General features: G+C 40.0%; 1 pseudogene; it reads right to left on the reverse strand.

Annotated features, from left to right (window-relative positions):
• Nucleotides 1-15,899: 15,899 nt before the first annotated feature.
• Nucleotides 15,900-20,957, reverse strand: LOC134475554 (polyadenylate-binding protein 1-like; annotated as a pseudogene).
• Between the last annotated feature and the right edge of the window lie 4,644 nt (nucleotides 20,958-25,601).

Genomic DNA, 25,601 nt, shown 5'->3' on the forward strand with positions numbered 1-25,601 from the left:
GGTAATTGTTATGCCCATAAGTGGCTTTGAAAACCTCTCTCATATATTTGGGACTCTAAAATTCCACATATATGTCTAGGATTTTAAGTGTGTTTGAGAAAAACCTAAGAAGCATCAAGTTGCAACCTTGAAACTCTGCCCCAGCAGGAACTGAAGACTAAACCAGAGATCTCACCCTCCTGACAGTTGCAGGCATTACTTAATGGATAGTCTGTTCTCTCTCTCTCTCTCTCTCTCTCTCTCTCTCTACCCATCCTGCAGCCACAGATTTAACCAAGTCCAGATCAATGATTTTTGATAAAAATGGTCTGTGCCAAGAAGTACAGACTTTTTCCCTGTTGTTTGCCTACACAGTACAATATAACACTATTTGTATAGCACCTACATGTATTGGATATCACAATCAACCCAGAAGTGATGTAAATTCACGGGATAATGTGTACTGTCTATAAATGATGTGTCACTTCATATGAGTGACTTGAACCTCTGATGATCAAGGGATACTTCACAGGTACCAAGGGATGACTGTATCTGCGGAGCCACTCAACAAATGTGAGGGGACTTATTGTTTCCAAAATTCTATGTAATCATCTGACCACTAAGTTAATGCAACAGGAACTCCAGAGGCCATACATAGGAAATAATACAGACCATAGAGAATTAGTCAGGAAAGTCATTAAAAAAACAAATGGCAAAGCAATAACATCAACAAGTCATCTGGAAAGGAAAGACTCAGTTTCAGGACTGTCACATTATTCAAAATGTCCAGATTCTTGAAAATTATGAGACACCAAAGATATAAGAAAGCACCCATGACATATCAAAAGGAATAAAACTCCACTGTCTCTGAAGCTGTGCTGTTGATGAAGAGGAACTGTGCTGTTTATGAAGTGGAATCCAAGGAGCCACAGTCTCAGTCACTAGAGTGAGTGATGACTCTGTTATCCCGGGGCAAGGGGGGTGAGAAAGCCCTGGTCTGGGACCTGCACCTGTAAATCAGTTTGCTCCTCACGGCTCTTGTTGCTGATGGTGCTCAAATCATAACAAATATTCAGAAAAGTCCAGTTCTTCAGCATGAGTTTCAGTAAGTAAACACCCTTGTGTAATCAGAGTTCAGGTTAAGAACTATGTGTTGCCTTAATTTCAGAACCCCTCTTACAGTCCTTTCCAGTGTCCACCACCTGATCTGGAATTTTTTATAGTACAGGTTAACGTTTCATCCTTTAGTTTAAAGCAGTTGGATCATAAAGTCCACATACTTTCATGTCTACCTGTTTGCTCACACCTGTGTCTGAGAGATTCATCCACAATATGCGTTCACTGATAGCTCCTTAATTCTCACCATTGAACAGCACATATTATATATATATCATATATTCTTTCTATTCTTCGTACAAACTTTGAGTTTTTTCCACTTTTTAGCAATTTGAACAAACATACATCCTTCCCTGAACCAACACTGCAGTTTTAAAAAATTAAAGGTAGCTTTCGCATCAGAAACCTCACAGATGAAGGATACTGTCCTGATTCAGAGCTCTCTGTGACTGTGAGTACAGTTTTAGTCTGCATGTTTCTTGCAGGCCTAGGACTACAGAAACACAAACAACACTGACTAGCCATCTCCATTTAAGTCATGTAGATGTTCATTTCACAAAATCCCTGGACACCTAAATCAACTGCCCCTCCAGGCATTCTGAGCTGAGGCCAATTTGCCGTCCTATCCACATGGGTGAGCCACCTATTTGTAAAGCTTTTTTTAATCAGTCAAGTAAAACATATCCCCTAAAATCTATTGTCTAATGAGATGTCAGGGCACTAGAAGTTGTTTTTAGCACAGCACTTGGCAAAGTAACTGAAGAAATGACAGTTGCATGTGCCTTGTTTTGATATTGTATGTTAACAGTTATAAATGAAAGCACTTCCTTCCTGAGAGGGCCTGAGAGGGCAGGCTAGAGGTAAGGAGGTGGACAGGAAGAACTCCTGTACCAGGACTGCACTAAGACTCTTGTCCAAAAGGCCACCTCTATTCTGTCTTCTGCAGGTCCAAAGTGGGCAGTGAAGGGCAGAAAGGGAGGGGCAGGAGGGATCTCAGGGGATCTCTAGGAGCCTCAGAAGATGAGAGACCTTAGGCTCCCAGGAGAGAAGTGACCATGGTGGGCAAACCTTGCTCTCCATGGACCTCAGTGCACCTTCAGTGGAACCAGTGATGCAAAGACTCAGGTATTTGAGTGCTGTCTGGGGAGATCATGTTTCCGCCCAAAATAAAGTTGCCTGCTTGCACTCAGGGGGGTTCTCTCTTGTGTTGGTTACTTTTCCCTTATGGCTGAGAGAGAAAAAAAAACAAAAAAACAAAAACAAAAACAAAAAAAAAATAAACAATGCCCAAAATGAAGGAATATTTATTAGCTCTCAGCTTGTAGAGGATTCAGTCCATAATTAGCCGGCTCCAAGGCAGGTGGCACGGCACAGAGGCAGTTCTTCATGGCAGCAGCAAGTACCAAAGGGGATAAGAGCAAAAAGGGAAGAGCAAGCTTCCTTCCTCCCTTATATTGTATGCTGGTTGTGCAACCTGGGCAGGTGCAGCACTCATACCAGCAACCCCAGTGCTAGATAATGAACCAATTCCAAATTCTAGACTCAGCTGCCTTCCAAAGGTCCACCCACTCCATGATCACGTGAAGCTTTAAGGGGACATCCAAATGCAAACCATAACAGGGCCAGTGGTGATAACATATATCATGGCAGAAGCACATAGTAGAGGACTGTTCACTGCATAGAAGCTAGAAAGATAGAGATAAGAGGTGGGGGTCCAAGTATCCCCATCAAGAATACCCCCCAATCACTTAAACCCATCCCACAGGGTCACACCTCCTAAAGACTCTGCCACCTCCCAATAGCAGCATTGGCAAAGGACCAGACCTCTCAATAGCACATGAACCAGAGAGTAATATTTCAGATCCAAAATACCACCTGCCTAGAAATTTATACATTAATTTTGTTGATCATGTTTTTTTTAAATTAATTTTGTTGGTATATTTTTGATATGCATAATGATCACATTTGTCATAGGGAATTTGTATCTGAATAGAATATATCTTATTCCTGTTTGTTTTTCCCATTCTCCTCCCTCCCTTGAACCTTTCTTCCCCTCCTGGTTTATGAAAGCTTTGCTTCCATGTCTTCTTCTGTCTCTCTTTCTTCTCCTTTCCCTTCCCCCTCACTCTCTCTTACTCACCTTCCCATTTAAACATTTTCTTCCTGCTTCCCAATATCTATCATCCATTTTGGTCCTAATTCACCCTTGCAGTTTCTCACCCAAGAAAAACAGTGTGATATTTAAACGTGTGTCTGATTTTGCCCACCTTTTATTAATTTTCTCTACTGTCTTTAATATCATTGATTTTGGCTCAGATTTTTACATATTTTCTTCTTCTTTCTTTAAGCTTAACTTACTCTTCTTTTGATGGTGTCCTAAGGACACCAAAAATCAGAAAACCGATTGATTTCAAATCTTTACTTTTATTTGATATATGTATTTAAATCTATACATTTATCTTTAAGGTCTGATATTTCTGTATTCCAAAAACCGTGAGTTATATTTTCACTCTTACTAAAAGTTTAAAATAATTGTATTGTCATTTGAGACTTTTGACTCATGAGTTTTACAGAATTATGTTGTTACCTATAAATATTTGGGGATTTAAATTTTGTTTTTTAAAGAGATTAAGACAAAAGAGGACATAACAGCAGACCAGAACAGAACAATTTAAGCAACACAGTATTGCACCACAAGACAATTTCTATGCTGTTTTTTCTCTTTTAATCCCATTGTATCATAGAGTATACTTTGTAGGGCTCCTAAATTGTTGAATTGCTTATGGTGTGTTTCATGGTTTAGAATCTCAGTGAATCTACTTCTTTATCTTTATTTATTGCCCCCCCTTCTTTTTTTTCCCGGCACTGTACTTTGACTAAGTAAAGAAATACTATGTTCTTACAGGTAAATTTGTTAATTGTGAAAATGCTTTACATGTACTAGAGTTAAAAAAGAAATGTAAATGTGTGATGGATGGTGAAGGTGGACTTTTCAGTAGGTGAGTGAAATTACAGATCAATAATATGGAAAAGCTTGGACACCATGGTACCAGAATTGAACCAGAGACATCAGTATAGAAGTCATTCTATGTATGTGTTTATTTATATAATGTATGTGTATTCTATGTATGTATCTATTTATGTATAAGCAGATAGAAAGCTACAGAACTGAGTCCACATGTGCACGGGCTTGTGTTAGTATCCATGCATGTCTGCCTTTCTTTCATGGAATGACCTAGAGTCAATGGTGCTTAATGGCAATGAGCACACCTCTGATCCCAATGTCCCAATATTGACTTCAAAATGCCAGTATCCACTACCAAGAAAAAGTTCCTTGAAGAAGAAACTGATATTAGTAATGAGGCAGAGACACTGCAAAATGAACCCAGAAGACCTCATACTAAGAAGTGATGTTCAAAAAACAAAAGAATGGAAGCATATCAAAGCAATATAGGAGCTAATTTAAAAATGAAATAGTCTGTGCAGCCAAATAAATAACATGATATTGGAATATAACCCAAAACTATAAAATAAATGTATGTCATACAGATATACATCAACAATTACATAAATATGTATGCAAGTATATATGTTCTTATTGATATGTTCCAAAACTGTATGTAAATAAACACCCTTCCAGGAAGTGGAATTTATCTTTCTCATGCTCAACTCCACTAAATGTGCACAAGACTTAATCATTTGTTACCAAAAGACCGAGTAGGGAATGGCAGGAATGATCATGCTAGAGTACAGAAAGTGGCAAACTCTGCCTTTGCCAAGTGGTGGGCATTAAGATCATTAGTAGGCTCAGATGATATCATGTATCTCCTGATATAAAGAGTTCTTTCTGTGATTGTCCTCCTCAAAACTTGAGACCCCAGTTTAATCATTCAAAAGGTGCCACATCAGATTATCTCAGATGAGATGTTTAATAAAACACCTGGCAGTGGTGCTAGAGACTATGGAAGCCATGAAAAACAGAAAACAGAAATCCTCACAGATCAAAGGGGACTGGGGAGACCTATGATTTCCTAGATTAGATCCCAGAGAAGAAATGGGGGAAAAAACCTGGTGTAATCTGAATGCAATCAGAACTTTAGGTAACTGTAATGTTCCATTGTCAGTGACTTAGTTTTGACAAATGTCCCATGGTAACACAAGATTAATAATAATGAGGGAAGCTGAGTGCATAGGAGAACCGTCGGCAATATCTTTGGCACTTTCTATATATCTAATAGAATTTCAGTATTGAGAAGGTCCTTTTTAAAATAAATCCTGTATTTCTAAAATTAGTGGTCTTTTCAGTAGAATATGTATTCAGCATATGATAATCAAACAAATGTGGCTTAACCAGAATGACCCTGTACTTCTGTTCACGTGAACATGAGTAACCAAAAGGTTTCTGACCTTCAAGACTAAGGGAACCATAAAAGGATTCAAGATCTCATTATATTTATATGAACTGGTTTATCAAGCAGAAATTCCTTTATTTAGAGCAGATGATGTTTCATATTTCTTCCTTGAAATTCTTAATTTTGCAAGTAAGTGTGTTCTTCAATTTAATTACGGTAAAAAGCTTAATATGTACTAAGCTCATTAAATATTGGTGGTTTCCCCCTTCCCACTGAATGGAATTAGTGTGCTGTTTTTACCTTGGTAGCTGACTTACTCTGAAGACATTAGAGCTCACAATAAATACAGTCCAAAAGTGCTACATATGTTGATATTTTAGGGTTGATTTGGAGAGGAAGCAGCAAGTGTAAAAATTCATAAAACACCCAACCTCTACTTTGTACTTAAAGACATAAGGCAGTGTATTAATACTAGCAAATGATATTAGAAATGCCTATCTTATCAGTGTAGAAGCATGAATACAACAATACAGTACAGTGACATAAACAAAAGCATGATTTCTATTACAAGGAAAATGTTGATTAACTTCTTTGTATTTTTAGAATCTAAAAAATTAATAAATAATTCTAATGGATAGGTGACAAAGTGTTTAATTTTAATATACTTATACTGTTTAGTAAATCTGTGATGAAATTAGATTATAACATACATTTTTAAAATTGTATAAAAATAATCATTCTATTTGAAAACTAAAGTTTATATTGTAATTTTTTCTCTCTAATACCAATATTCTAGTAGTTAGTCTAGATTGCATTTCAATAACTTAAGTTTAAAATTGAAAGTGAAATCCTCAATAGCAGAAAATCGAAATATACACTTTAGTACTCAATGGAGTCTACTAAGTATTACAGAATCTAGATTTTGAACAGCATAAACTGTGTTTTGTCTTGTGTGCTGCTTAATGTTAAGAAAACATGGAGAAAGACCTGGGAAGGCCCCTCATTTTTTTCCTTTTTTCCTTAGATAAGATAGAACTAGAGAAAACACAGTTCATGATGAGTTTGTGAACAGATAAAACAAAACAAAACAAAACAAAAAAAAAAAAAAAAAAAAAAAAAAACGCAACTCTGCCCTCTTGTATCTAATCCATTCTTGTACTAAAGGGTAAATTTGACATTCTTCCAACTACCATTAAAACTGTCAGAAAATCCTTAAAAATTGCATTTAAAAAATCAATGGTGCCCCTTCACATCTTTTAAATTGGTCAATTTTGATTGCCTGGTGCCCTGAAACACTTTGGAATTCACTTGAGTACAGATGGCCTAAGCCAGTCATTATGAAGCTCATTAAAGACAGACACCAAATGCAGAGAGCAGGATATTGTAGGAACATATTAAAAACATATCTACAGGCACTGCTAATGAAGGGTAATGTGATTTCTTGTGTGGACCAACTCCAGGATCAGGGTCATTTGATGTATCTGAAAATTCACAAGAATGGGTTTTGTTTATATGCTGTTACGAAACAAACTGAGAAAAACAGATGCTACGTCCAGCCAAAGATGGTAGTAACCATATGCCTTTCCCCAGGTGAGGAGCTTTGCAAGGGCTGCTTCTCCTACATCATATGTTCCTGGCCTCCAGATTTAGGATGTCACAGGCCTAGCCAGGTGGTGAGGATTGTCATCCTTGTTTCTTTTGTTTCATAGATGATGAATATCCCCCAAAGGTAACCTGACTTAACAGGATGCTGTCTGTATGGAGTTGATATATGTCTCATTTCTATTACAAGCTAAACTTACTATGAGTTAAATTCTAATTAATTTACTCAAAGGATATTAATGAGCATGACATTTCTAGCATCCACTGCTGTGAAAAACAATTATTTTGTCACATACAGAGGATCATATGTAGGAAACAAACAGTGAGCACAGAAAGATTCTTTAGGAAACATTTTTTATCTTTAAGTGACTCTATATTCATATTTGTGTAAGGAAAAACTTAATAATAGATGTTAGCATAAATAATATATGATATGTATGTAGTCAAAAAGCTCAACTTTATCCTTGCTGTAGGGAATTACTGGCTGTGTGTGCTCTGTGTTCACCCATTACCAAGTTCAAGGAAGACCAAACACCATGTATTTACTGACCCTGTCTCATCCACAGGCTCTGCTGTGTGCTGTGAGCCAGCCTTGGCCAAGGTTGTTAGCCCAGGGTTTTAAATCTCACAGCAGATAGAGGGTGGAGGGTACTGTAGTTCTAGGGAATAAATGTTGCAATCCCCTTGCATGAGAACTTCAGAGATTATTTCCCCCATGAGTGATGTGCCCTGCACTTAAATATTCACCCAGGAAGTTGCACAAAAGCCGGATATCTGTAATGAAAGACAAGGTCTAGACTGCTGACTCTAGCTGGGATCCCCTAGACTCAATAACCTGCACCAATATCTTGGGGTCTAACAGTCTCCTCACTGAGTGCATGCAAGCATTTTTTGGAGAAGGTAGTGCCTGTCCCCTCAGAACTTGTGTACCCCTAGAAGGAGGAGGAAGCCAGAGACACCGCTCTCTTCATCCTATGTCTCTTCCGTGCACTGGGCCTGGAGCTCACCCCAGCATGCGTGCAGATGCCTTTGTTGGCCCAAGTCACCATGAAACAGACCCATGAGAGGGAAAAGAAGATGTTGGGTGTGACCACACCCCAAGGCTCAAATGCTGAAGGATTCATCCATGTAGGTCATCAACAACCTTCCCCCTAGCCATGGCTGGTGGTACGTGCTTGTAATTGGAACACTCAGGAAGTTGAGGTGGGAGGATGGATGTGAGCTCCAGGACAGCCTGGGTTTCACAGTAGGGTCAATGCCAACCTGAACTGCATAGCAAGATCCTGTCTCAAAAAAAAAAAAAAAAAAAAAAAAAAAAGTGTAGTTAGGGGTTTGCAAGGACAATGATTACATACAGGACACATAATTTATAGTATTATTTATAATGGTCACACAAGGAAGTACAGGAAATCTGCCCACATACTGAAGACCTAGGACCTTGAAAATCCAGCCAAGGGCCTGGATGGATGGCACTTAAATATCCTCCATAAGTCCAGCTGAAGACGTAGAGCCCATGAAAATGCAGTCCAAATGGAGGCCTGGAGCCCAATACAAGGACTCATGCACATCTGTCTCATGGATCTGTGCTCAGAAGGCCTAAAATTCATTGGTGGAAGCTAGAAATCTATGCCAGAGGGATGAAGTAGCCGTGACAGTAGGTTGAGAGTTTTGCCCTGGAGGCAAGAAGTGACCCTTAAAATAAGAACCAGGGCTCCCCCCAAATGTACCACAGCCATCCTCAGCGACAATAAGGTCCTGAGCTCCTCTGGTGATAAGAACAGCTGAGTTTGTATCAGAAAGCCGGGATGATGAGCTTCTCCTAGGGACTGAACAGTACACATCTTTCCCTCTGGAGCCAGGAAGTGGTGCTCAAAGTAGAGACTGGAGCTCCCCCAATATGCACCGCAGCCATTCTCAGTGATAACAAGGTCCCGAGCTCCTCTGACATTGAGAACAGCCAAGTTCATATCAAAAAAGAAGCTCAACGAGCTCCTCCAGGAGAACCAACAGCTCCAAACAACAACACTACTCTTTTCCTGTCCACTTCTCCCTTTCATGCTGGCCGCAGTCCTCAGCTGGACCATCCACACTCAGCACCCGCTGACTCAGTTCAGCTGGTGTTCAAGCAGACCTCCGGTTTGTGATCCACCACAGGCCCGAGGGCCAGAGATCGTGGAGTGGAACATCTGAACAGTGAACCCAAATGGTAGCTGTTCCTCATTTGTCGTTGATTATTCAGGCATTTTTGTCACATTAACAGAAAGCTAACACAATGGACTAAACAAAGGAGGGAAAAAAATAAACAGAAAATGGGTGGGAGGAAAGGATGAGAAAGGGAGAGAGAAAAAAGAACAAAAGAGAGATGAAAGATGAGAGGGGAGAGGGGAGATGAGGTAGAGAAGGGAGGGGAAGGGAAAAGAGAAAAGAAACAAAGACACGGACATAAGTTTCCAACACAAATAAAAAAGAGGTTACCACTACAAGTGGTGGACATTAAAAGTATAAAAAGGAACACTATGCACAATTCTATGCCACCAAGTCCATGAACCGATGAAATGAGCCAATTTCTTGAAAACAACAAACTATTAAAATTTATCAAACAGGAAATATAATCTTAATAGGCCTGTATCTATCACATAAGTTGAACCAATGATTAATTACACTGTGAATAGAAAAGTCCCAGATCCAGATGGCTTCACTCTGAATTCTTCCAACATTAAAGGAAAAAATTAAGCCAATTCTTCCATGATAGAAAAGAGAAGCAGAGTCATCACTTTCTTACTGATTCATTAAGGCCAGCATTACCTAAATAACAAAGTCAAGTAAAAATATTACATGAAAGGCAAACTACAGGTCAACATGCTTAATAAATACAGAAGCAACCATGCTCAAGAAAAAGGAACTCTACTCCAACAATATATAAAATGGATTACACAGCTAATCAAGTGAGGTATACGTGGTTTTTCCCAGGTATACGTGGTTTTTCACATTCAAAATCAATGTAATTGACAGCATCAGGAGGCTAAAGAAGGAAACTCCTATGATCCTATCAACTGATGAGCAGATGCTGTAAAATACAATTGCATTTATAGGTGGAGACTACATATTCCCGCAGAATAATTATTGAGCACCAATAATAATCACATTATTGTTATTAAATATTTCAACTAACTCTGACTGGAAGATTTTATTGTAGACATAACGTGAACAAGATGGTTGCTTCCCCAAAGCCAGGTTGGTTACAGATCATTCATTCTGACAGGCAGGATTAAATCTATGTCAGCACATGTAACTTCTGTGAAAAATGTAAGAAACATGACTCTTTCAAGGGGCTCATATTTTAAACATCTGTACAGGTGCAAAGGACTTCATTTTCATCACGTTTGCCACAGGAGCAGGCAGAATCTGGGGGCGCTCAGAGCCTCCTTGCTGTTACCCTGCCCTGCTCCTGAGCTTCCCTGACTCACACCGTCTCGTCTCACCAGAAGGGTCCTGCTCCCTCCAGAGGCCTCACCTCTACATCCTGGTATCTGCGGTGGTGCGGGCTGAGTACAGAGACCAGGGTCTGAGGAAGGCTGGAGGCACTGACATGGAGGGTGAATCTCTGGCAATGAGGATGTCACTGCAAAGGCCTTGGGGGTGGGGTCGACTGTGCCTAGAAATGACGTTTCTTCTTTACTCTGTCACCAACTAGCATCACCTGCCTTTTGTGCCCTCTTCTGGGCCTGGAAGCTTTCTCACTGCACCCCATTGTGTATTTGCATGCCCTAGAACCTGCACTTTTGTTTCTTTATCATCTCTTTCCTGTTTTCTTTCCAGTGGGCATAGTGGACATAGTTTCCTTTAGAGGCCTTCTGCCCCAGTCCACTTGCCTCGCCTAGTCATTTCCTATTAGTTGAACAATGACTATACTGCAAAAATTCCTGAATCTTGAGAATTTTCGTGGGTTTCTGGAGTAGAGACACAAGCTGTTTTGAGCAGGATGGAGGCTGGGGAGGAGATGGAGATCCAGGAGCCTAGAAGGTCCTTCTTCTTCCAGCGCTCTGTGCCCACACTGTTCATCTGGGGTTCAAAAGATGTTGGGCTCAATCCCTGGACTGAGGAAATGCTCAGAATCACTGATGATCCCAATTCCATGGGCTAGAAGGCAAGTGAGGGACAGAAGACCATTGTAGAGTGGCTGATCTCAGTGTGAGCAGGTTCAACCATCAAGGCATGATGGTAGGAGGAAGAGGTACAAGCTCAGGCTTCTTCATCCCACAGACCCAGGAGTCTCTTAGAATGTTCTCCAATTCCTGCTTACTCATCTTCTCTTGTTGAAGGGATGTGGGCAAACAGTAGCTGTTACGAAACAAAGAACATCCACTGACGTGCTGCAAAGAAAGGGCTCTCCTATGAATGATATTAAAGAAAAATTATCATGACTTTTATTAAAATGGTGTCTTAGTTATTTTCTCATTGCTGAGACAAAATACCCAATGCCCAAAATTATTAAGAAGGAGCAGTTTAGTAGCTCACAGATTGTGCAGGTTTTCAGCCCATAATTTCTGGCTCCAAGGCAGAGTGGCACATAACAGAGGAGCAACAGTTCATGAGGGCAAAAGACAGCAAAAGCAGTAAGAGGAGAGAGGCCAAGTCTACTTCTGTCCATTCTAGTGTATGCAGGCTCCCTGCCTTAGGGTGGGTGTGGTGCTCACACCCTTAGTCCTAGTGTTGCACTGTGAAATTAGCCACTTACTCTAGATTCAGCTACCTCCCCAAAAGGCCTGTCCCCATGACTGCATGAGACTTTGAGGGGACACCTAGGCACAAACCAAAACAAATGGTAACAAAAATGTTACTCTAGGCTAGTGAACAAGGGAGAGAAATTGTGTCTAACTGCAAAGACAAGAACTAGTGAGTACTGATAGTGAAGGAACAGAAGGAAGGGAGCAGTGGATACCAAAGTACTGAGAAACAGCAGAAGTGGAGAGATTCTTAACCATGTTCTGCTAAAGCTGACAGCTTCCACATAAAAGGTAGGATGAATAACTTGATCACATATCAAGGATGATCACATAATCCAGGATGATACAGTTTAGGTAAATCAAGGGCAAATTCTAGTCAAAAGAAGGGCTCAGAGTAATGTAAAGAGAGTTTAATCTTGGCAAGGATCCCTGTTGATCATGTTCTTGTGATATAGGGAAAAATAGAACGTCCAATCAGCTAGATGTCAGGTGTGCTGAGTTCCTGTCGCCTGAAATTGAAGAATGACTCCCAAAGGACAAAGGAGGTTAAGATTTATTGAAAGTTAGCTCCTGAGAGACAGGTGGGGTTTCAGAAGTGAGATCCTTTTCCAGGAATAGTTGATGCAGCAAAGTCACAATGTGGATACAACCTGGCCAGACTGACATCTACCTATAGCATTCCAAGTATAGCTGCTTGTCTAATATTGATCTAGTCGGGAAGATGGTCACATAGCAGGGGTACATGGGAAGAACAAAGGCATTCTGGGGAAGGGATGGGTCCAGGTGTTCTGCTCACCCACTTGATTGACTGCTGTTTATCTGGGCTTTACTGGACCAGGTGATGCTAGTTATAGTATAATTCCAAGTTAGCTAATCCCTTAGGGAGGCTTGTAGGTCTGCATTACATGTTTATCCTGAAACCTGGTCTTTAGATGTGCATCCAGTGACAATTTTGATGCCTTTATTTTTTTTCTTCATTTGACAGCCCAGTCCCTCTAACTGCATGTGAATTTCTAATGTGGCTGCCTATGATGCTTGAGCCATGATAGTTAGTTCTCTAATAGGCAGCTCTGTTAGGTTGAAATGTTGTCAGCAGTCAGACAGGGCTGGGCTCTCGAGGGAGTCAGTGGCATAGATGAGAACACATCACATTGTGGCTGGTGGTGCATCTTTTGAAGGCCAGCCGCTCAAGATAAAGATAGAATGACCAGGCCTACATGCTTAGCCAGGAAAAAGACAATAAATTGATGCCTATACTATAACTGAAATTTCCTAGTCCAGTGAAGTCTAGATAGACATCAGTCCCCAGGTGGGTGACCAGGACTTCCTGATCCATCCCTTCCTACAAAGGTCTTTGTTCTTCTTTGCCCTTGTTCTTGTTCTTGTTTTTGCTTTTGTGAGACAGGGTCTCACTACGTGGTACAGTCTGAACTTGAACTTGCGTTGTAGCCCAGGCTGGCCTTGAACTCATAGTGATCCCCTTGCCTTAGCCTCCAGAGTGCTGGGATTACAGGTGTGTGCCCCTAGGCCAGGCAGGGTCTTTGCTCTTTCCCTGCACACTTGCATCATGTCCTGCTTCCTCAGTGGATCAGTATTACCTATGCGACTCTACTTGTAATCTTATTGATTGATCATAGTTTTGACTCATGTGCCCACCTCATGATTTTGTAGCGACCTCATGATTTTTCTCTATAAAACGTCCTTTGAGAAGTGAGGTTTGTGATGATTCACTTTTGGGTCCCCTCTTGTCTCTAAGGAGCTATCTCCCATGAATTTTTCCTATTTTTAACCTCCACTGTTCCTTAGAATTCATTCTTCAATTTCAGAGAACATGAGAGGCTGGTGTATCTGGCATCAAATATTTCTGGAGTTATATTTTTCCCCTGTATCAGGTGTGTGGTCCACTGCACAAACTACTGTCCTTCTGAGGTCAGCTGTGGGCCTGGAGAGGATATCAGATGTGGACCAGCAAATGGGGTAGCCTGCAAAGCATTGTGAAAGGCAGCACAGGATCATGGAAGTGGCCTTGCACACAGCTCACTGAGCAGCTTCCTCATACCCTCACACCCCCTTTGTGTTCCCAAACCCAGAGTCTCCTGCCTCCTTCCAAGGCAGACTCAGGCTGACTGACCAGTGTCTCTAGCAGGTGACTGAGCTCCTCAGGGCTGCTTGGCTGCTGTTTGCCCAGATCTGGCTTCTGTTCAGCTCCCTTCTGTTCTGTAATCCAGGCTGCCAGGAGCCACAGACAATTACATTTTGATTTTGATGGCCCCATTTTATCATGTAAACCACTCTTCTGTTTATCACTTCCCGGGTAACCTAAATGTCAGCTGGTGCATCCCTGCCAGAAAAACACAAAAGCTTGTCTTTTTGAATGTCCAAAATGCTTTTCCAAATCTCTGTTATTTCCTGAGTAGAAATGACTATTGTGGTCACCTCTGGCTCGTCAGTGACACTGTATGTATTGTGATCATTTTAGTGTCCTGAACATACTGGTGTCTGTCCTTCCTGGGATCAGCTCAGAAATATATTTTCACCTTCTATATAATTGCTAAAACACAACAAAGCCTTGCTTACAGCAAGTGTGTGTCTACTAGGTTTGTGCAAAGTTTAGGATTTAGGAGAGAGCCAGTGAGGCACACACTTGAAATTAAACATCGGACACCCACCTTCTTTAAATATTTAGTGACTATCACCAGGGATGTTCCCAGACTATTTCACTATCTGGTTCTTCAGCCTGTAGCCATTTGGATGGTGTCTCTCCATTCATTCGTCTTCCTTTACTTCTTCTCACCTCCTAATTGCCCTTATCACTTTAAATTATTTGCTATGGTTAAATTATTTGCTGTTGCCTTTGTGTTCTCCAGGCAATACAGCAGATCTGTGAGGCAAACTTGTGTCCACATGCCCAGAACCTCTCTGGGGAAGAAAGCAGGACCCTCTGCCTTTGCAAAGAACACAGACGTCTTCTCCATCCTTTATGCTCTCAAACATCGTGTGAAGGAGTGTAGTTCTCAGGGCCCAAGCAAGAAGAAACACTGGAAAGCTTTGGCAATAATAGCTACATTTGTGCAATTGGAGGACAGGATGATTGCTGTGGTTCGGACCTTTTGGTGTCCTTACAAGGATTTTTAAAGTCTTTGAGACTCTAAAAATCTTTTATGTCTAACTCTCTTTGAATTTTTAGAAATGCATACTTATTAAAGATTTTTTAAATAGGCAGTTGAGATAAAAAAAAAAAATTGAGACCGCCTGGAGAAAAGAAATATGGTTATGTGTGTGCTGGGAAGAATTCAGTAAATATCAAGTGAAAGCATCTTTTTGATATATATATATATAAAATACACGCAGAAGCACGCACACGCACTCACACAATATCCATAGGATTTTGTCATCCCCCACAGTATCGCAATGGGGACCATTTTCTGGCCAAAGAAGTCTAAATACCGCATAAAAACACAGCCTTTCTGAAATTGAGGTAGAAGATACCGATGTGGGTAGAATGTGTTACAAATCATAAAAACCCAGGGCTGACCAGTCTGAGAAACATATTTCCTATAAGAGAATATGTAGACAGAACACAGGACCCCAAATACTTTCAGGCTTCCAGCCCCTCCGTGTTGCCCACAGGACCAACCAGAAAGCGATATTACTAATCCTTCATTTGATTCTGAGGCTGTTCTCATGACCAATCAGAAAATACTAGTCTTTTTTTTTTCACTGTTTAAGGAATTTTTATTAATGCAAAAGTTTTAAAATCTAAATTCTGTTTCTTTGCTCACTTACCAAGTTTGTTACTTAAACAGAACTGACATCCTCAACTTCTCTATAGTAAAGAATCACAAAATTAAAGACAGGAATTCTTTAAATTTTGCACTTTGCTGAAAAAGCATTAATTTGTTTTAAGTATTTTACTTTTTTTTGTATGTGTGTATGTGTGCTTTTAAATCAAGTAATCTAAGACTAGTGTTGTTTGCTAGACCTTGCCTTTGCTTGGTCCATAAGATTCAGTTTTCTTTCCTTTTTAAACTTATTTTATATTTTGTGAATTTGGGGTAGTATTTAAAGTTTTTCAGTGTTTAGATATTTTTCTTCAAGTTTCTTTTCATGGTCCCTGGTCAGTTTAAACAGTGGGAGCTCCAGTGGCCTTGCTTTCGGGGCAGCCTCTTCAGCTTGGTGGGCTTGCAGCACAGCTGCGGCTCCATCAGCATTAGAACACAGAGACTCTGGAGACTCGAGCATGTGAAGAAGCTCTGAATCATTGATCTCCAACAACATGCCAGTGATTTTACCAGCCAGAGTAGGGTGCATGGCTTGAATATGCAGAAACAGTCATCTGCCCAACATTTGTCTTTGCTCTTGGGGGAGAGGGGGAGATGCCCACATGGAAACCATCAAAGTTTCCTGACCTGACGCATGAACAGCAGGCTGCTGCATGGGAACCTGGGGCTCTGCACTGAGATGCTGCTGAGGACTGCTGACTCCCACAGTGTGTTATACTGGGGAGCAGCATGGACAGCAGGAGGAGCTGCAGTGGCAGCAGCTGCAGGACGTGGACCCCCTGTCTGTGCTGTATTCACAGCCTGCTGTGTCATCATGACTCATGGAGCCCATGAAGAAGATGGTCTCATGCTGGTCCAGGAGCGGCTGGGCGGATAGCACCAGGCATGTTCTGGAGTGGATGAGTTCTGGCACCCTGAGCAGTCCAGCAAGGACTTGGTTTTAGTTGAGCAGTTTGGCTAGGAGGATAGCACCCAGCATGGAGGGGAGACTGTGGGACAGCTGCTGAGAAGTGACCTGAAGGAGGGGCAGGCTGGTAGGGGTTGATTACAGGGCTGGGCACAGCTCAGACACTCGCCATTCCCTGCATATGCTGGTCAGTGAGGTGAGCTGGTTCTCCTCTTTGCGCTGAACTAAAGCTACATGTAGTGGCTTGGTGGCCACAGTTCTGCCATTCACTTCTGTAACTGCTTTAGTGGCTTGTTCTGGGGAGGAAAAGCATACAAAACCAAATCCTTTGCTGCCACCACCCTCCATCACACCCTTTTCACCAGTGATTGTACCAAAGGGAACAAAGGGTTTCCGGAGATGTTCACCATCAACACCATCAGCAAGATTTTTCACATAAAGTTTAGCACACTGGTTTCTGATGATCTTATTTTGCTTCATCTGGTCAAATGCACACTTAAATTCCATCTGGCATTTCACTTTTTTTTTTTCTGAGTTCAACCAACGTAAATTTGTTTCCCATTGAACTCCTTTCCATTTTTCTCATCCACAGCTTTCTGTGCATCATCAGGCAGCTGCAAACTTTCCAAAGAGATCTTCAAGGCATCCATTGTACTTGACTTCTCCTAAGTTCTTGATGTAAACTTTGGTGAACTCTTTTGTTCCATCTCCAATGTCTGCTTTTCATTCTTTACAAGACTTAAATCATCCAACAAATGCTTTATGATCATTTAGCAGCATCCCATTGTTCAGTAGCTCTTTCAGCAGCTTCCTGTGTCTCAAAATGTACAGATCCATAGCCCTTGGAACCATTTGCATCACAAACCACCCTACATGAAAGGATGTTACCAAGACCAGAAAATGTATCATGCAGTGTTTTATTATGAATAGATTTGTCCCAGGTTTTAATGAATATGTTGCCCGCTCCACTTTTGCAAATAATGAATCATGCTGAAATCACATTATGTGTACTGGCTTACCCTTATAACATCAAAATTCATGGTGTCCAAAGCAAGCTCCGTGTCAGCTGCTGCTGGAAGTTCACACACATGTAGCCCAGGGAGTGGCTGGTGATTGTGTCCCTGCAGGCCCGGATGGAGAAGATGGACCTGGCTGGGTTGACCTGTTCATAGAACATCACCTCTGTCACATGGGGGCTGAGGTCCCCTAGGTAGAGCAAGGCCAGGAGCTGATAATGCTAGTCTTCATTCTTCATTTACATATGGGAATGACAGTCCAAAAGACACTGTTCCTGCTCCTCCATTTACATCTGACAGGAGGCCAAGTGAGCTTTCTTGATTGAACAGATGTTCCAGTGCCGTACTTACACAGGCATCCAAATATTTTGGATATAAAGATGCTTTTCTCATTTTCCTTGCGATCTAGGGATGACTTAAGTCCTCAAAAAGATATAAATAACATAATCCTGCAGGGAAGTCGGTCACAGAGCGAGGGTTCATGGGAAGAACAAAGGCCTTTAGGGGAAGAGATGGGTCCCGGTGCTCTGCTCACCCACCTGAGTGACTGATGTTTCTCTGGGCTTTACTGGACCAGGTGATGCCACTTCCTTGCCGGATCAATACTAGACAAATAGCTGTACTCAGAGTACTGCAGGTTGGTGTCAGTGTGTTGGATTCACATTGTAACTCTGCCTGTATAACTACTTCTGAGAGAGGTTCTCAGTGACCACTTGCTTCTGGGCCCCAGCTGTGTCTCAAGAGCTTAGTCTCAGTAAATGTGAACCCCCTTTTTCCTTTGGATTCATTCTTCAATGTCAGGGGACAGGAACTCGGCACACCTGCCATGTAGCTCATTGCTGTAATATTTCTCCTTTATCGCTGTGACACACATGTGCTGTGGAAACTGTGCAAAAGCAAAGAGAAGGCATGGTTCACAGGAGAAGGGACAGAGTGAGGGCATTCAGTGAGCAGGAGGCCACAATGCTGTGCAAGACCTCACAGTTTCTGGGGTGGCTTAGAATGACTTTTAACAGTTTTAACAGTCCCAACTGACTGAGCTGATCCCACTGGATCTATTTCTTCTTCCACCTAAAAATGTGGAATTTACCAAGTAATAATTACTCCTCTTCAAGTTATAATATTTCACCAATTATTGGAGAAAAGTTCTGTTCATTTTTCTTCCTGTCATTCTCAGGGGATAATGTTCCCTTTAGCCTGAATACCCACTTGAATGTGACCTGGAACGAGTAAAAAAGAATGGCAAGGTTTGCAAAACTCTGTATCTTTAAGTATCTTCGGTGATGGTCTTTTGTTATGGTGCTTTATAATGACATGAAATTCTAAAACAGGGTGGGGGATGGTGAGGGGGTGAGGACTATAGACCCATTTACATAAATTGAATCATAATATTATTCTTTCTACTCATTCAAACAGAATTTGGAAAAATGAGGAGATGAAAGACAGTGGTCATGTACTAAGTCATAACTGGTTGTTAGAGAAAATTAGAATCAAAGAAACGATTACTGCATTTAAGATAAAATGTAAAAATACAAAACTCTATACTTCTTCTAAAAATCACCTAGACTTATAATTCAAGTTATAATATAATATACTTTATATCTCTATAATTTTCTGAAGTATATTATATGCAAATATTAGTAGTCTTCCAACTGCAAACTCAGTGAAAAAAATTAGTGACTAGTTAATCACTTTAAAAATGTTTTGCATTTTTCTAAGTCAACTGATTTGAGATATGATTTATTTTAGTTAATATCAATATTCTACATAAAACATGTTAGAACTCATGCTGTATCTTCAGCTAATAAAGAGCTAGCTTCTAATTTTTTTTTCTTATTTCCTGTCAGATGCTTCTAAATTGTAATATCAGATATATTGACAGTTTTAGGCCAAAATTCATTGGAATGGCTCTGATTTAAGACCAAATGAGATTTTTTGTGGTACAAAAATGTTTTTACTTCCTTTTTTCTGTTTCTAATTCACTATTTGCATTCCATATAATAGGCTGACCATCTTTATTGGACAGTCATAAAAATTCCTGTTTATACTAATTATGATGTAATTGTTGTAACCAGAAATATGACATGTAAGGGAAATCTCCACTGTACTGACAAGTGTTTGCCAATTTTACTACTGTAACTCCAGCTCTGTAAAGGAGCGACATTTTCAGTGTTGTGACTAAACCATTATGTAACTCAGTCAGGAACGTTAAAAGGCTATTTTGTATGAATTTTCATTCAAATTTTTTTTTAATTTTAATAACCATTGTCTCATACTTCTGTGTTTTAACTGTCTCATTCTTGTATTTTTCTCAGACCTTATTTTCTATCAATGCCGATTTAGAATCAAGTGTAAAATAAAGTTGAAGAGAACTCAATTTTGAATATGTTTATAAAAATTGGCAAGTTTAATGGGTAAATGTTATTTTAAAACATATAATAAAAAGTACTGCTTTCTTCTAGTTCTATATCTAAAAATATATGACCCATGCAGTAGCTTCTGATTGAGAGCCTTGAAAACCAGCTGGAGAGGCCAGGAGGCAGGGCAGGCTGTAAATCACCTGACTCAGGCAGAACTGTCGCTTCCTCCCAAAGCACAGCAGAGCTCTGGGCACATGTAGCAGAGATTATTAATAAAATAATGTAGCAGAGATTATTAATAAAATAATTCATTAACGAGAATATTTTAGTTTTCATTTCTCTGGCCAAGTTGTGGCTTTTTCCCTCTTTTGCATCTTCCTTTCCAACTCTGTGGCTTTATATAAAATGAAGGCTTTACTGAAGTCTTTATGAGAAAGGAAAATATAAGAGAGGGGACGTGGTCAAGCAGTTACAGCTAAAGGTGTGGCGTAGATATATGGCTCGTAATACACTTAAGAATGAGATAGTGGTTGAAATATAAAATGGGCAAGATATGGAACTGATATTAGGCATCTAGTAATAAAAGAAATGTTTTAAATGTGAATAGCCAAACACTACAATTTTTAGCATTACTCAGCTGGTCATGAACACTGTATCTGTGATCACAAGATCACGGATGAGCACCCCAGAATGCCCTCAGTAAAATTTACATTTACCCTGACCCAGTGCCTTGGGATGCCTCAGGGGAGGCTCATGCAGGCTGGGTTGTGCCCAGAAAATTCACTGGGATGCCAGTTGTGTGTTCTGACTTGAAAGGTTTTGGACAATTTTTTCTTCCCACTCTGGAAACCCCAACGGACTATCTGAAAATTTCCCCTTTTAAAATCACGATGCAGGGCCTTAGACCTTCAGACGTCATTAGAACTGACACACAAATACTGACTGAATAGATGACGGAGAGGAAGCAGCTTTAGATGAGAAGGAGATGCGATCGAAGTGGATGCCATGGTCTGCGATGGATCCCTGGCCTGTGGAAGAACACAGTGTGTTCATACAGGAGGGCAGCCAGGGGGGACAGGGAGACTGGACCCCGGGCAGGAAACCGCTCCTGTCCATCGTGTCAGGAGGCTTCCAGAAGTACAGACTGGGAATTTCACCATGTCTCACCTAGGTGAAAACAAGTGTTTCCTCTGTGCTGTTTTAAGATGGAATTTTTAAAAAGGAAAAAAAGAAAAAAACCTATGAGATGAGGGGTGTAACTCTAAAAAGTTCTACACCGTTGGGTTGTTAAATGAGTGACCAATCCCTGGGTTTTTAATAAGCGCCTCATGTTGTGTATGATATGTGCTTCTAATTTGGGCGGTTGATGGTAGGCTTAATTAGGAAACACATTTCTTTGCTGTACTAGTAATTGTCAATATCTGTTCTGCAAATATTGATTTTAAATACTGTTAAATGGAGATTTTAGAAATACCTTCAAGGCCAAATTTTACTCAGCAAATACCGAGTATAAACTCTAAAAAAATGCTCAGAGCTTTAAACGCACAGTCATGACCAGTACCTGAGTTACAATGCAGTTTGTGTGACCTCTGCTCCCCACCTACTCCACACCTAGGAAACCTGGGGGTTTCAGGCGGTGTAATGGTGTCATTGTCACTACAGGTAATGCTACAATAATAATAAATCCTTTGTGATTCCCGTTAGCCTATTATATTTCTTTTTATGTATTTTCCATTGAAGTAAAATCTTAATCTTGCAGAACACAAAATGAGCTCTCTTTATTTGCTTGGGCAAAAGAGAGTAACTAGATAATTTTATTTTGGAATGTTTTTCTAGCTGAGGTTTTGGACCTAGATATTGAGAGCCCATAACCTGGCCAAAGGCCAGTTAGGAATGGAAAGAGGAAAATCTCCAACCACTGTTAGAAGCGCTTCTGTGAACTCAGGTCATCTTAATTAATTTGGGATTGAGCAGTCCAGTATTTAGTTGAACTATATTATATGTCATCTTAACTAGGCCTTATTTCGAAGAACCAATTATTGTCTAAAATAATCACAATCCTTGTAACTACAAAAGAAAAAGTATATAGTACACTTCTATAGTTCTGAAATATATGTGTACCTTTAAAATATTTTTATTTTAAAATTGTAACTCTCTTAGGAAGCTACATATATACTTTCCAAGTCTCTGTCACCCAATTACCCTCCATGGCAATGTGTAACCATAATGTACCGTTAAAGCCAAGTGTCTGAGGATGCTGTACTTACTCAAGTAAAAACTTTACAGTAATCATTTTTCATGCAAGCATTCAATTTCAGTTGCCAAAATAGTTTTGGCCCCAAAATATTAAGTGGAAAATTCCAGAAATAATTCCCCCTTTTTGAATTTCATGTTATTCTCAGTAGAGTAGTGAAATTTAACTACTGTTCTGCACAAGACATGAATCATTCCTTAGTCCAGTGGATTCACAGTGTATGTACTACCAGCCCGTTAGTTAATTAGTAGCCTCCAGTTATCAGATCAGCTATTGTCAGTGTTTGTGTTCAAGTAACCCTTATTTTAGTTATTATACAAGGGTCTCAAATGCGAGAATAGTGATGTCAGCAATTTGTGCCAGAAAAGGAGTAAAATGCTTTATTTAGATGAAAATATCAAAGTCCTCAACCCAAATATAGTGTTCTGTAGTATCTATAGTTTTAAGGCTCCACTAGTGGTCTTGGAAGTATCCTCTATGAATAAATGAAACTACTGTAATTAGATTTCACCAGCTTTCATGTGCTCCTTTTCTGTGTATGGTGGTGGGATAACTTTTAAGGAAGGAGTTTATTGAGGAAGTTTTCAAAGAAGACAGCAGCTGTATGCAAGCTAATTAGACATCCACCACTAACAATCTTGACCTCAATTAGGTGAGGGATTCCTAATTAAATCCTTACAGGCTTTTGTGTTAAATGGTAATTGGATGCCTAAAAGTTCTTCACAATTATGTCATATTAACAAGAATGTATTTATATTTTTAATGCTTTATTGATTTCCAATTCATTATGGGGCTGCTGATGTTATTTTACCATGTCACCTAAAGCTTTACAAATTGTTCTTTAGGTTCACAGGTTTGGGGAACAGGTTAAAAAAGCAACAGCGTTTGTGACCCACTCTGGGGTTTTACAGCCTGGTGTATTCTAGGTACTTCTTTCCATGGCTGTCCCCATTTCTATAAATATTTATAGACAGGTGAGAAGACAGAGGAGTTGATGAAGCAGGAGACAGAATCTAGCCCACTCTCCTTTCCTTTTTCTGAAGTTGTTACCACTGTAGAGTGTATTTTCTTTGAGTTCAAGCCTGTTTTTCAGGGACCTCGGTTAGTTACTTTGGCTAATTAGGTTGCACATTCAAAATCTGTAGGTTTGATATAATTCAAATTTATTTGCACAAATATGTAGTCAATAAAAATCTGTGCCCACTAAGGGATATATAAGGTATGTCCTTGAATGTCATCGATCCCTTAGTTTTCTGTGAACAATCCTTGTTTTTTACCTGGAATTCATCTCGTATACCAGTGTTTCTCAACACACTTAAAAACAAAAACAAAACAAAAAATGTGGCAAAAATGTGGTACAAGTTAAATGTTTCTTGTACTCACGCTCATTTATTTTAAAGTCAAGCAAGAGCCTAAATTAATCCTTGGAACTTTAATTTTAATTAGTAATTATAAATGATGAAATTAATTTTAGGTTCAGGTATGGTGCCACATGTTTTAATCCCAGCATTTGGGAAGCTGAGGCACGAGGATTGTCATAAGTTCGAGGCCAGCCGAGGCTACCTAGTTAAAAACAGCCTGAATTAAAAAGTGAGACACTGTCTCAAAAAAGTAAAATAAAAATAAAGAAAGAAAGAAAAAATTAATTTTAGACTGTCTAGATGGATTGCTGCAACCCATGCAGCTCTTGAGGTTCTGGGTTGAAGAATCGCGAGAGGACGGGAAAATAAAGAGACAAAGCTGGGGTCAGGGGAGCCCGGACTCTTCTGATGGTAGAAACGGAACTGCTCAACGGCTGTAGCACATTTATTTATGTACTCAGAAGGATGGAATCAATTTCATCCTGCTGCCTAGCAACCCATTGCTTGGATTGTCTAGGGGCATAACATTTTTCCAGGCTGAAGCAACTTCTTTACGTGGTTTGCCTCTGGTGCTCTTTGTTCTTGGGGCGGCAGTGACCTGGCCACGCCACAGCCCTGCACCTGTGGTCAATTTCCAGCTTCAAAAGCTCCCAGCAGTGAATGTGGATAAATTGGGAGGAAGATATGTGTTATGGTTTGTGTTTAGATGCCACCACAGAGTCTCATGTGGTCGTAGGGCTTTCTCAGAGTTGGCTGAACCTAAAGAATGTGATTTGGGGATGTAATTAGTAGAGCCATCCACTGATAGGCTTGGCTGGGATGGAGAGTGTGAGGGCTACAGCTGCCCGGGTGGGTATTCTGCATACATCATGAGGGACAGAGAGAGCATGATCTCCCTTTGTTGCTTTTTCTGTCTTCCCCAGCCATGAAGGTTCCTTCTCTGACAGGTACAATCCTACCTTAGAGCCAGCTGGTTATACGCGAAACCTCTACAAACTGTAAGCTAAATAAAACTCTCCTCCTTTAATTTTGGTAATTGGGTATTTTGAACACTGAGAAAAGTAGGGATGGCTAAGCATACTAAGAATGTGTACCAGTCACTGTCTTGGTTGATTTTGTGAAACAGTTATCAGTAGCAAGTTTTCAGTTTCTAAATATGAAAAATAAACGGGAAAAAATATCTTCCAAATGTATGTCCTCTGAAAGCAAACCAAAAATCAAAACAACAACAAACAATCTGCTATTCCACATCATGACCCTTCTTTCATGCTTGGTTACACATCTCTTCTAGATTCAAGGTCATTTTACCTCAACTTTTAAGAAAAGTTTTTTGTGGATTATTCATTTTAGAGCTGTCCTGACTATTACTTGATGTGCATCATTCACCCATGTATCAGGCTCATAATCTATTATAAGTCTGTAAGTCAGAGTTCAATCATATACCCATATACCAGAATTCAAATATAAATAATACGTAAATAAAAGAGTATTCTTAATCTTTTTCCATTAATGTCGCCTACCAATATTCCAGATGATGAAGGCCACAATAAGACAACCAAATATCCTTTTGAAAAATAATATTCTTACAAATATGTCATGGAGAAGACATATTTACTTGAAATCACCAATTGTTATTGACACAATTAACTTGCCTCAACACACACCTTAAGAATCAGAACTTTTTTTGTTTTTGGGTATTTTGGGGGAGGGTACCGGAGATCAAACTCAGGACCTCGTGCTTGCCAGGCAAACACTTATGCCACTGAGCTAAATCCCTGGCCCTACCTTAAGAATCAAATATAAAGATAATGCTAGATTTTCTACAGTCAACCATACACTATTAGGGTAAAAATGATGTAATACCTAATTCAAGGTTTGCCCCAAATTACGTATTTTTGGATTCTGGTATACTTCTAGGTAACATGGAAATTTTTCCAAGTATTCTTATGTAAATAGATATGCACAATTACTTAGATATAATTATAACTGCACAGTAATTAAAGCATTCTATGGCAAATGGTGCACAGCAGCCAGCGCAGGCACAGGTCAATCTTCCTTGTTTTTTCCTATGCAAAAAAGACTGTCAACTATTTCGAGGAGAGCAGGAGACATTGTGGTAGCCACTGTTAATTTCCTGTTGTCTTT

Source organism: Cavia porcellus, unplaced genomic scaffold, assembly GCF_034190915.1.
Source record: "Cavia porcellus strain 051 isolate PalLab524CR breed Dunkin Hartley unplaced genomic scaffold, mCavPor4.1 scaffold_4, whole genome shotgun sequence".
In the NCBI taxonomy this organism is placed as follows: Eukaryota; Metazoa; Chordata; class Mammalia; order Rodentia; family Caviidae; genus Cavia; species Cavia porcellus.